At 48.5% G+C, this 13,094-nt stretch overlaps 3 non-coding genes across 3 annotated transcripts; 1 reads left to right on the top strand and 2 right to left on the bottom strand.

Moving 5' to 3' along the window:
• The first annotated feature begins 2,675 nt into the window (after positions 1–2,675).
• On the top strand, positions 2,676–2,759 carry TRNAL-CAG (transfer RNA leucine (anticodon CAG)). The gene has a single exon. It is a non-coding gene; the product is annotated as a tRNA-Leu (tRNA).
• Positions 2,760–3,176: 417 nt separating this feature from the next.
• On the bottom strand, positions 3,177–3,248 carry TRNAQ-CUG (transfer RNA glutamine (anticodon CUG)). Its single transcript has one exon. It is a non-coding gene; the product is annotated as a tRNA-Gln (tRNA).
• A 4,114-nt stretch (positions 3,249–7,362) lies between these two features.
• On the bottom strand, positions 7,363–7,434 carry TRNAQ-CUG (transfer RNA glutamine (anticodon CUG)). Its single transcript has one exon. It is a non-coding gene; the product is annotated as a tRNA-Gln (tRNA).
• Positions 7,435–13,094: the final 5,660 nt, after the last annotated feature.

Genomic DNA, 13,094 nt, shown 5'->3' on the forward strand with positions numbered 1-13,094 from the left:
GAATGGCTACTTGCTCTTTTTGCTCTCTTTTCTATTTCCGCTCCAAAGGTATAGCTAGGACGACTTAAACATGGAAATTGGCAATGCAATTAAAAGTGGCCAGGGAATTGCTTGACAACGATGCCGGAGACTTGTGGCCATCTTCATACTGTCTGATCATCATCATCATGTAGAACATCGCGTAAAACCAGGCAAGTACCAACCGATGCGTACCGAGTTTGAAATTGAAGGATGTGGCCGACGATATCTAGCACCAGATCTCGGCAGAAGAAGCCAGGGTCCGGTTGTGCGGGAAACTTCAAACCTGGACCGTTTGCACACACACCGGGCACACACCTGGCACTTTTCCACCGCCTTGGAATGCTGTTTGTCATTTATTGCCCTCGCTGGAATTTCCTAAATTATTCACAAATAATGGTCGATTAACCAAATTGTAAGAAACCATTGAAAGAAGCCTCCACCGACGCGCAGCCCAATTTTTCGCCCGCGTGAAGACCATGTGTCAGGATGTCCGAGCGGTCCAAGGCGCTGCATTCAGGTCGCAGTCCGGGTCTCCGGGCGTGGGTTCGAATCCAGCTTCTGACAGCGTTTTTCGATAATGGTCGTTTCACTTTTCGTTGTTCCCATGTGACACCGGCATGTTCGCTCTTCAGCAGGCGTAGGTCAACACACATGTTTACGTGCTAGTTCAGCTCTGGTGCTCTGGTGAATAATAACACTTCATGGTTTGCAACAGACTTTCGCGTGCAAAGGAGGTCCGTTGTTCCGAGCCTACGGAGGGGGTGGGCACTTGTAACATGCTCATCACGAGCCATAGGGGGGTTCTACAGGCTCCCACTTCCCACAATTTACAGCGTCACAAACTCTGGCATTTAGCGACCCTCAAGCTACTCAGGTGCCTGGCAAGACGTGTGGCAAACAAGCGCACAGCTCTTGTAATCTGAGAAACCCACAAGACTCACGCACTGACGTCAGTGTTTGCCGCCTACCGCGCCATTATGTCTCTTCAGGTCCCGTGTCACTGAGTCGACGCGTATAGTCTTGGGCTCATCGACGCTGTCGAATGCGCAAAATCACGTGTATGACAGGTCCCGCCGAAATTTGAACTCGGATTCGCAGGATTCAAAGTCCTGAGCTGCTAACCGTTACACCACGGGACCGTGACTTACTGGTGTGACAGCAGGCAGCGAATGCTAGTTTTCCTTACTTTTACGTAAAAAATCCTCCAGGACTTGATTTCCCCGTGGCAAGCGCTGTTTAGATATTCTCCGAAATTGATTTCGATTTGGATTTCGATCGAACTTGAACTGAAATGGAAACACGAACTGGCGGCTTGATCATGTTATGAAAAGTCAAAATGCATCAACCGGTCCAAATGCATGACAAGAGGATGGGCAGAGGCGACCACTCCCTCATTTCTACAACTGAAATGACAGAAACTGCTATGCAGCATGACGAGAAATATGTAAAACCAATGCGGAAAAAGGTGCATGTCCGTTTCCCATTCTGGCAGGGGTTCTGCGCTTCTGTGGGTGTCATATCAGTTACGGTATATAATCTCTTCGCGGTGGGTAGCAGTAGTAGCAAGGTGCCTGATGCTGTGCGAAGCCTGAGCTGCATGGAAAATAGGGTAAAAAGGACAAGACGCACCTATTGTTGCCCAAGTCCTCAGTGCTATCCGTTACACCACGGGGTCGGTGGTGATAGCGAGAACAACAGACAGTGAGTTCTTCACAGACCGACCGTTCTAAACAATCAAGCATGCAACGCCCTTCAGTCGCCCGGGCCTGATCAGCAGCAGGCTGTTCGGCATAGTATGAATAGTCGGCAGGATCATGTCATATCACCAGGGGATGGACGCGACACGTTGGGATCCTGTAATAATCGGGATCCAGATTTATAAGCACATGCTGCCTGGCAATCTATTCGGTGTCCAAATGTACGAAAACAGTGGGGAGGGCGTTTGGGGGGGGGGGGGGGGGGGGGTCGGTGGCCCTTGTCTCCAGCTTCTTAACACAAGTAACATTATAGCAGGGGGAGTTGCATTGTAAGAAATGCTTGCAAAACATTGAAAGGTGCACGCATCCCGTCTCTACTGCTTGCTGCTGTTTTCCACGGCTGTTATATCAATAGACAAATCGATGCCTGGGTCGGGTAAAATATAGACACATTAATGGATGATTACTTCCTAATTGTGCCTTCTTTTCGTTTGCCCGTTCCAAGAGTATAGCTAGGGCGACTAAGACATGCAAATACTAAGTATATGATCAGCGGGCATTGACAACGATGCTGAGACCTGTGGCCACATTCGTACCGTTTTAGTATCATCACCACGAAGAACATCACGTAAATCTAGGACAAGGAGCAACCGATGCCCACCCCGAGTTTGAAATCGAAGGATGTCACGGCTACATCTAGTACCGGGTTTTGGCATCTGCCAGGGTCCGGTTGTGGGGCAATTCCAAACTGGGACCGGTTGCACACACACCGGGCGTAACCTGCGCTTTCAGTCTCTTTTCACCGTCTTGAAATACTGTTTGTCATTTGCTGTCTTCACCAGAAATGTCTTTAAATAATATAAAAAATATTGTCGATTGTGACCGAAAAGTAAAAAATCACTGAAAGGAGAAACCAGCGATGCACACCCAATTTTTTCGTTCGCGTCCATCCCGTGCGTCAGGATGGCCGAGCGGTCCAAGGCGCTGCGTTCAGGTCGCAGTCCGGTTCTCCGGGCGTGGGTTCGAATCCCACTTCTGACAGGGTTTTCGGTATCGGGCACCACCGCATATCATATCCACATATCGACCACATAGCGCCGCACATCACGTAGTCCAGCCTGCCTAGCAAAATATATAGATGATTGTGCGCCATTCATCAGTTTTCCTGCGCGTGACTGTAATAGTTGAGCCTAGCAGGCTGAGACCCAGCAATGCTCCAGGCCTCCTGGGGTCATCGCTATGCGTGATGACGATGATAACCTCAACCAACATGTGACCCCCATGTTGCTGAGTGCACAGCTCTCGTAATCCGAAACACACACAAGACTTGCGCCCGAACTTCAATCATTGTCCGCCTTCGCGCAATTATGTCTCCCACATTACGTGCCGCAGAAGTGTTGACTCCCTGAAGTCTTACCTGGATCGACACGGACGAATGTACAAAACTACGGGTGTGACAGGTCCCGCCGAGATTTGAACTCGGATCGCAGGATTCAGAGTCCTGAGTGCTAACCGTTACACCACGGGGCCGGCGTACGGCGTAACTGGATGCAAATGAATCCTTCAACCTGGATCCAAGCTGTGACTACCTGGTAACCTGTGCTGCGCCTAAATGCACCAGAAGGGGGATGAGCATAGACGGTTGTGTCTCTAGTTTTGAAACTCAAACAGTAATGCACCTGCTACGCATAGCATACATAGCAAGAAATGCGTCTACCAATCTGAAACAGTGCGCATGTCCACTTCCCAACACTGGCAAGTTCCCGCGTTCTTGTGGATGCCATCTCATTTAGGGAATAAAAAACCTCTGCACGATAGCATTAGTAGAAAGGGAGATGATTTCTTACCCAATCTAAGCTGCATTCAAAATAGGGCAAATAAGAAAGAAAACGAATACGCTTTCGTTGACTATTTCATGCATTGTTTACGCCACGAGCTGCCCTCTCTGGAGACCATTTGTCGGGCGCTTGAAACGCAATGGCGCGAAATTAATCAAAAGCCACAGTCGAAGCGCTACTGATTCCATTCACCGCGTTTTGCGGACTGTTAGTATGGCCGGGCGGTCCAAGGCGCTGCGTTCGGTCGCAGATCGTTCACTGGGCGTAGGTTCGAATCCCGCATCTAACAGGCGTCTTTGACATCGAGTGCTTTTGCGGCTTTTCTCCCACATATCACTGCACATCACTAACATATCTAGTATCTAGTATAACATACGGATGACTATGCGCCATTCCTCGGGTCTTTCCGACGTGACTACAATGACTGGGCCGGGCGGGCTGACCCCCAGCATGCCTTCAGGCCTCTTGAAGTCATCGCTATGCGTTGGTGGTCATAGTGAGATGGGCTTCGCCTTCACTTGTTCATTGTTGAAGCAAAAGCTTGACCGTGACATATGCCGAGTGAGGGCAAATTTTAGCGATTTTAGGGAAACCCTTGCCTCACGCGCATGTGACTTCCTAGCGGTTATGAATCCCGTGCAGACAAGAGCGCATTTCTCGCAATCCGAGAATCTGATTGTTCATCGACGAGGTTGAATGTATAAGATAACCCCCGGAACAGGCCCACCGAGATTTGGACTCGGATCACAGGATTCAGAGTGCAGGGTGCTGACCGTTACACCACGGGATGGGGGGGGGGGGGGGCGGCGTTTGCACATGTGATAGTAGGTAGTAAATGAGACCACAAATTTTCCGTGCTGCTACAAAAGCAACGCAAGGCATACATCAAATAAATGTCTTGATCATGCTGCGACTGTACGGCATCGCCAGTCCAGTGGCAGGATACAACTGCATCCCACAACCTGGATCCAGATTGGTACTATCTGGTAATCTACACCGCGTCTAAATGCACCATAAGTGCAATGGGTAGACGCGGTAACTCCTCCCAATTGAGGATGAAGAAAAGTGTTTAACGATATTGAAAAGTGCACATGTACCGTACACAGTTTTGGCAGGTTCCCGTGCTCCTTCGTGTACCATACTATTTGGGACATGTACAACCTCCCCATGCTAGCGTCAATAGAGAGGAATCCAGTTTGGTCCACAATGCAAAATGCGCGGAGAATAAGGCAAATAAGGGCAAGGTCCATTATTTGATGTCAACCGTTAACCGTTACAACACGGGGCTGACGTATGGCGGCATGACAGCATGGAGCGAAATATCTCATTATCCACCATACTGATAATCAGATACGGTAGCCTACAACCCGGATCCAGGCTGATGCTACCTGGTTATCTGTGCCGCCCCCAAAAAGGGGGGGAAGGGGTATGGGCGATCACTGCCAGCCTGAAAGTATGCATAGGTGCTTGATATTAAAGGAAGCCACCTCGAGTAATATGACACAAGAACGCCTGGTTTTCGTAAAGTGATGAAATGTCCCTTTATTTTACCTCATGGAATACTGTAATGACCAATATTTCCCCAAACGAGTGTCCTAGATTTCCTGCAGCCTATATAAGTGCGTCATTTTGCCCCAATTTTCCACCCTTGGTGAGCCATGGGTCAGTGGGCCCGACTCGATCCTTCGCCGGACCGTACACAACTGCATGACAAATTCATTAGCGTTTAGTCTCTGGCTTTGGATTGCAGAACGTCGGGAAGGGCGTCCTGCCCGGTTGGCTTGGCTGGCAGATCCTTATTGAAGTCCCAGCATTCCAAGAAGATAACTGAGGCTATAACGCATGCATGACTGAAAGACAAACATCATCTAGTCCTTCACAGTACCCAGCACAGCACGGCCGTAGTGGCACCTGACGACGGCCGCAGTTTAATTCTCGTGATATCAACCTCAGGTGTGTGCATCTTTTTCGCGAAGAAGTGTTTCAAAATTTCGTACCCTTTATTATGCATGCATTTTGACAAATATGTGCATGACAAACATTGCAGAACACTCACGTTTGAAAAAAAACAAGCCACATGAAGATATACCACTTCCATAGTGGTAGGCAGATGTTCCAGTGACATACCGCCGGAGCGTCTACTTCCAATGGAAATTCGGAGCTATTCAGAAGGGTTTTGAGAAAACTAGCATTTCCAATCAAAGCGGACGCTCATAATAAAAAAAAATGTGGCAAGCTCCCTTTAGGCGGTAGCGGTGCTCACAGCTCACGTTTTCATTTATCAACAAAGAAGTGAAGATGAAATCTGGATAGCCACCACCACCGATGCATCGCATTCGTGCCAGTAGATCTTCTGTCATGGAGTGTCTTAGTTACTGTACTGTTCTTTCGAAACACTAGTTATCTGGTAATCTCGACCAACGTATTTGCGATTTTGTGGCATGCTGAAACGCGCTAGAAATGTTTTTAAAGACCTGCTTTGAGTTGTTATGCCAGCAAGAAACACCTTCTAGGAACATAACCGTAATACATCAGCGACTGTGTTCTGGTAGTGGCAACTTAAAATATTTCGTTAAAACCCTAAAAGCAAATTGTGTTGACGGTAGTTCTTGTTTCATCCGCGAACAAGCATTCATTCTTGCACAATTGTTGATACCTGAAATTCCAGAAACGGGGGTGTGCAGTTGCTACGTTTCTACTATTCAAATAAGCTGGATTTCAAGGTTCGTCCTATTGCGATTTCCTTTAATCCAATTTAAGCGCAATTTCTGCTGTCTACGTACTTCTAGCTCAGTTTTGAGATGCCGTTAAAAATGTCGTGTGTTTTGTCTTGAAAAACAACGATATGGATGGACATCAAGGCAATCTTCGTCGTTCCCTGAGGTCCCATCGTTCATCCGTTAGCAGAAGTAGACCCGCACCTTCGCATAGCTACAGCGCATCGCCGCGTTAACGTGACTGCGAATGAGTCCCACCTCCTTCGGCATCCTCGAGCCGGCACCGGGTGCTTCACGCAGCCCGAGGCGGACCTCGCGCGGCTCCGTGTTGGCTCCGCTGTATTTGATACGGATAGAGACCTCGCTGGTCTCGGAGTCATTTGCAACACCATTGGTTAATGGAAGGTCGATGGGCATCTCACTTTTCACGGGTTGGAGAACTTCCCACTTCCTTTTTTAGCTTGCAGCTCGTCAAGGAACGTCCAGCATCGGAACTGTTTCGTTGACGACGGTGTACTTCCAAAGAGCAGAGCGACAACTTTGGCTCGTCACATGAACATCACCACGCTATGCGCGAACACTGATGCGTCTTTAACCATGCTGTCATCAATCATCTGACATAGACTGACACGGTCAGGCAGGTGGAACATACACCGCCGATATCAGGCTTAGCAGCAGCAGGAACTCGTTCGGCGCCGCTCGGCCGGAAAATATGTCCTTTGTCCATAATTCTGAAACAACGCCAGATGATCCTGAATAACAACCCAAATCCAAAGAAGAGGACGATCTTAAAATCCAAAAGCAGCAACGCAGACCAAAAATTTTCTCGCACTTCTCACGACTTTACACTGTCGCAGAATGCGCCCCTCACGACCCTCCAACTACGCCAGTGCCTGGCAAGCGCAGCACGACAAGCGCACATCTCTCGCAATCTGAGGACCGCGCATGACTTGCGCACTTAATTGAACACTACCCAAGTTGCGTAATTGTGTCCACCAAGTTTCGAGCCAGAGAAATATCGATTCCAGCAGCCTTATCTTAACCTTGATCTTGCCGCCGCGGTTCTGTTCATAAAGACGTGGATCCGACAGGTCCCGCCGAGATTTGAACTCGGATCGCAGGATTCAGAGTCCTGAGTGCTAACCGTTACACCACGGGGCCGGCATGCATGTGCGTGACACCATGCGGAGAATTATCCCATCATCTCCCGTGCTGATAATATAGATGATCCAGGGGAGAGTTGTATCAGCGATCATGCATTGCATGGTCATATCGTGTTTGTTAACACCACCGTCATGGGCGGCGGTGTGAAAGTGGAACACCCCTTTAAACAAACCGCGTGACCATCTGTTTCCGTTGTGTAGAAGATTTCGGATAGCTTTTCATGTAATTCAATTGGATATTTGCTGATGTAGGGATAGGAGATGTCATGATGAGGCATTTGCTGATGTTGCATATTAATAATTTTTAATGATTGAAAAAGGAACTTCGGCAATCATTTAAAAATCGACCACCTCCAAAAAGCTTGAGAAGCGGGTTTATCCGATTATCACTCCTTGCAGGCTCCACGCTCACGATGCTGGTAAGTTAAAGTGGCTCAAAGTTAGGAAAAACTGGTTTTTAGGCAAGATGAAATATAGGCGCATGAATGAATAACCTCACCGATAACATCGTACAATCGTTCATAAGAGGTAGCGAACACGTCTAAAACGTGCTAATGGTCGCATTTGGCCGTCGGCAGCCGAAGACGATGCCGAAGTACGCGGCCACGTTCCTTATGGCTGTGATCATCACGTACCACATCGTGTGAAAGCAGTCGATCCGAATTTTCCATTGAATGACGTCGCGACCAGGTCTAGTAATATGTTCTGGAAGGAATTAAGGTCTGTTTTCCGGCCAAGTCCCAATTTTTTGGATGATTATACTAGCACCGAGCATCAACCGCGTCATTAGTAGTTGAATATAGTCGTGGAGGGCTGTTTGCCATGCTTGTGTCAACGCTAATGACGCATTTGAATGATATCAATGGTATTGTCGATTGTAACTTAAAATGATAGTAGCAAGTACATCCCACGATGACATCGATGTAGGTGCATTGTAGTGTTGATACAACATGCCCCATGCACAGCCGATTCAACGTGTACCGCCCGACATGTTGGAAGAAAGGTCACGCCACCGCGAAATTCCTGGCAGGCAGACGCCGAATGTTTTGCGGCACGTGCGGCATATGCACTTCCCCACCATTCAGTATAGTATTCATATTACGCTGGTTATCCCGTGACATTCGAAACCAATTTACGCCGATCGCTAAGCGTTTTCAACGATTTCAAAAAGCTGGATTTGTCGTGCTCGCCTCAAGAAACGCGCACGTATGCCGCCTCAAGTACAGGTAAATGCCGAGGACCGCTGTTGCGCCAAAGGTGATTGACTTGAGACTGTCACCAGCTGCATAGATTTGGAGTAAACCTTCCTGCTGCTGCTTGGTCTTGATACAGCTAGCTAAACTCTCCCCGGATTATCTGTATTATCAGCACAGGAGATGATGGGATAATTCGCTGCATGGTGTCACGCGGATCTATGCCGGCCCCGTGGTGTAACGGTTAGCACTCAGGACTCTGAATCCTGCGATCCGAGTTCAAATCTCGGCGGGGACCTGCTATAGTGGCGCTTTTGTTATCAGTTCACCATCTCTTTCTCACACCACGTTTCGGCAAAAAGCGGCATCCCATTTGGCCTGAAACACTTTTCTTGTATGTAAACAACCTCGTCATGCGAAATTATCTTGCCAAATCATCAGCGATGTGTTGAGTGAAAACAACTGCAGCGATGGTCAATCATCTCCTTTATCCACAGTGAGGGTGAAGGTGGAGCCCATGTCATCATGGCCATCAATGCATGGTGATGACGCCAAGAGGCCTGCAGACATATTGGGGGTCAATCTGCCGTGTCCCACTATTGTAGTCACGCCCCGGAAAACCCTGTGAAAGGTGCGCAACCGTCTAGATGTTTTGCTAGGTAGGCTGAAGCATGTGACATGCGGGGCTATGTTAGAGGACATGAAGAGGAGGACATTCTATATCGAAAACACTGTCAGACGTGGGTTTTCGAACCCACGCCCGGAGAACCAGACTGCGACCTGAACGTAGCGCCTTGGACCGCTCTGCCAACTTGACACTCCACATGGGTGAAAAATCATTCATGCTTCCGCTGGAGCTTTGGGTTAATCTGTCACCACTGGGTTCCAGCCGTATAAGGGATACCGTTCCAGGACGTGTACACAAGGGAAAACAATACGACAACAGTGGCATGGGAGAATGTCGCCCAAGAGGAACAAAATTGCGCCATAGATGAGTCCTTCCAGTTCAAGAGGTCCTTTTCACCGCTGATGCAGGGGCAGATCCAGGGGATCAACCGAACGATGGCTTGCCAAGATGGCAACAGTGGGGCAAGAGTGACCCTTTCATTGGCTGCAATGTTCAACATTTGAAAACATTGAAGCCAGAATCAGATGTGAGTAAATAACCCCACTGCACTCCAGACTGGGCACCAAATTACATCCTTCTGTAATAGCACTAGAGTGAAGAATATTTGTATACCCCAAACAAGATGAAAAACAGGAGCACGGGAGCCTGCAAGAAGTAGAAAGCGAACATGCACTCCGTTTTTGACATTGTCGAACACATTTTTTTCCGCGGTGCCTAACAGGGTGTCAGGTATCGGTAAGTGGCCCCGAGTCCGTCGCGGGCTTCGTCTGAGGAGACCCGAGAGGGGCCAAAGGGACCCTCGGGACCGAAGATCAAGGCCTCGATTGGTAGGTTGAAGGGACCGAAGGCCCCGAAGGGCTGGCCGTAGGTCACAATAAGGACAGCCCCTGCCCACAGGGCTGTGACTTCAATTGTCGGAGAACCTCTTGCACCGAGCAATTGAGGACCTCTGAGACAATGCGGGCCTCTATTTCGGCGACAAACCAGCAGCACCGAACAGTCAGCTTCGTGTCAACAGTCAACAGTCAGCTTCGTGTCGGTCTGAGCCCTATGGCCTCACTTCCCAAGCACGAGCAAGGCCCAGCCCGCGATTTGCTTTGGTCTGGGTCCCTGAAACAATGAGGATGTTGCTCAGGGACCCGCATTGCCTAACAGGGGGTTCTGTGTCGGCAAGTGGCCCGAGACACCAGGAGCCGTTTTTGAGGGGCTCTGAAGAAAGGCCCGAAAAGCTCATTGTGGCTAAAGATCATACGCCCAATTGGAATACTCAAGGGTCCAAACGGCTGGCTGAAGCTCATATTATAGGCCCGGCCCGTGGAGCTGTGATTTGGCAGGCAATTTTGAATTCATTTCTGCTATTGTTTCGATACAGGCATGTTGCCGAAATATCCACCCAGCCATATCTCCATTCTCCTGGCTTTATTACTCGGTACCCGGCGTAGTGTGTTTATAAATAGCAAACCGTTAATTTTATCAGCCTTACAACAGAGGATGAGTTTCGCCCATGTTTCTCTCTAAAATTACAATAGTCCTCTTCCTTGTTTCTTGTTATGAAACAAACACTTGTGCCCCAAAAGTCGGCACCGACTTTCCAACTGTAAATTATTCGAGACATTCGGTCTTTTCTCTGCGCCTGGTTCGGGTTTTTGTTGGCTAATTGGAACAAGTGATTGTTAGACTAACTCTTCTATAAGCTTATGAATTGTTTGCGTGGAAGGTTGTTACGTTCAAGGTACGCCCTGAGCATAGTTTGTTGCGCATACCTCCATCCCACCACACAAGTTGTGCCCATTAATTCAATGAATGATTATAAATTTGTTTTTGACCCTCGTCGGCTATCTGCCAGCTGACCTTTTCATATCAGTCGAATAACTCTGCGTATGTTTAAGAACTCGCGTCCGATGCTGCTGGATTATGAGTGCAGCATTTTTCTCCCAGAACGCATGCTGCAAAAGGTGGCAACTCGTTTGGCCTACAGCTTCGCTCGTATGTAGACAATATATCTCCCTGTGGATGCGAAAGCATTTTGCCAAATCATGAGTCATTTTTAGCGAAAGCAGACTATAGCAGTTATCTTCGTCTAGCTTTACGCTTCATGAGCAAACAAGTGCAGCTGGAGCTCAGATGACCACCATCGTCCATGCATGGCAATGGTGCTCACAGACCTGAAAACATGTTTGGTCTCACCTTCTTGGCCAACGAAGGCAGGCATGTCCGGAGAAACCCTCTGAATGGCGAGTTACCCTCTGCGTGTCTGGTTACGCATGCTGAAAGCAATGATCAGCGGTGTTATGTGGGAGGAATGGCAACAAAACATTCGTCATGGAAAAAACGTTTTCACAAGCGGGGCTCGAACGCACACCCTGGACACCAAATTTTGACCTCAAAGCTGCGTACCGTACAGACCGTTTCCGGGTATTCGGCCACCGAGCGGGCTGCCAGGTCTGCTCCTGTTATAGATCTTCATCCTGGTTATAGAATCCCTTTGCTTCCAGTCCCTCGCCTGGCGATTTGACATGATCCAGCCGACTGCTTATGTTATGCCCAACAGCCAGACAGGGCTTTTCGATATTGATTGCTCTCGTTTTGTTTTCTAACACATAGCCCCGCATCTCGCTGACTTTGAGATATCTAGTAAGATGTAAAGATGATTGCGCGCTATTTCTCCAACTTCTGAACAGAATTAACATAAGACCGTGGGAATTGTACAATAAGGAACGCTTTCCAGGCGTTGAAAGATTGTACACATCCCGTTTCTACTGCACACAAACTCCCACGGGTGTCATATCACTAGACAAATGGATGCCTAGGTCATGTTGAATATGCGTACATGAATGAATGATTATTTGCACCCGTTTCGTGGAGTGGTTACAAAAGAACAGCTAGCACAACTAAACCTGTCAATCAATACGCATTTGTCTCGTGAATTTTCTACGACGATGCTGAGATCCGCGGCCAAATTCCTACTGTCTTATCATCATCATCACGTAGAACATCACGTAAAACGATGGCAAGAACCAAACGATGCCCAACCGAATTTGAAATCGAAGGATGCCAAGGCTATATCTAGCACCGGACCTTGGCAACAGCTAGGGTCCGGTTGTGGGGTGACGTTCAAATTTAGGACTGACCGCACAGATACCGAGCAAAAATTGTGTTTTTAGTCGCTTTCTACCGTCATGGATGGTTGATTGACACTGTCCTCGCCAGACGCGTCCATTAATGATATCACTAACATTGTCCAATGGAACCGAATTGTAACAAAGCATCCAAAGCAGCCTCCATAAGCCCAGACCAATTTTGGCCCGCGCCATTCGCGTCTGTCAAGATGGCCGAACGGTCCGAGGCGCTGCGTTCAGGTCGCAGTCCGGTCCTCCGGGCGTGGGTTCGAATCCCACTTCTGACAGGGCTTTTCGATGTTGCCCGTCTTTGTTGTCTCTTCTTGCAGATAGCACAGCTAAGCGTCGACTTCAGCATGTCTAGTACAACATAAAGATGATGGCGTGCCATTTCTTGGGTTTCCCGGCGTGACTATAATGGTTGATTTAGGCTGGGTGATCTCCAAGCCTCTTGGCGCCATCGCTATGCACTGATGGTGATACCTGATGATATCTCATGGTGATATCTAATACAGATGATGACGCACCACTCCTTGAGTTTCCAGGCATGCAGCCACAATGGTTGTGCCGGGCGGGCTGACTCTCACATGTCTACAGGCCTCTTGGCGTCATCGCTCTTCACTGATGGCCATGATAACATGGACTTCCGTCTTCACTTGCTCACATCCCAGTCTAGGGCTCATCTACGTTGTTGAATGCACAAAACAACATCTGAGAC

The sequence above is a fragment of the Pollicipes pollicipes genome, unplaced genomic scaffold, assembly GCF_011947565.3.
Source record: "Pollicipes pollicipes isolate AB1234 unplaced genomic scaffold, Ppol_2.1 Scaffold_2555;HRSCAF=2994_pilon_pilon_pilon, whole genome shotgun sequence".
Classification (NCBI taxonomy): domain Eukaryota; kingdom Metazoa; phylum Arthropoda; class Thecostraca; order Pollicipedomorpha; family Pollicipedidae; genus Pollicipes; species Pollicipes pollicipes.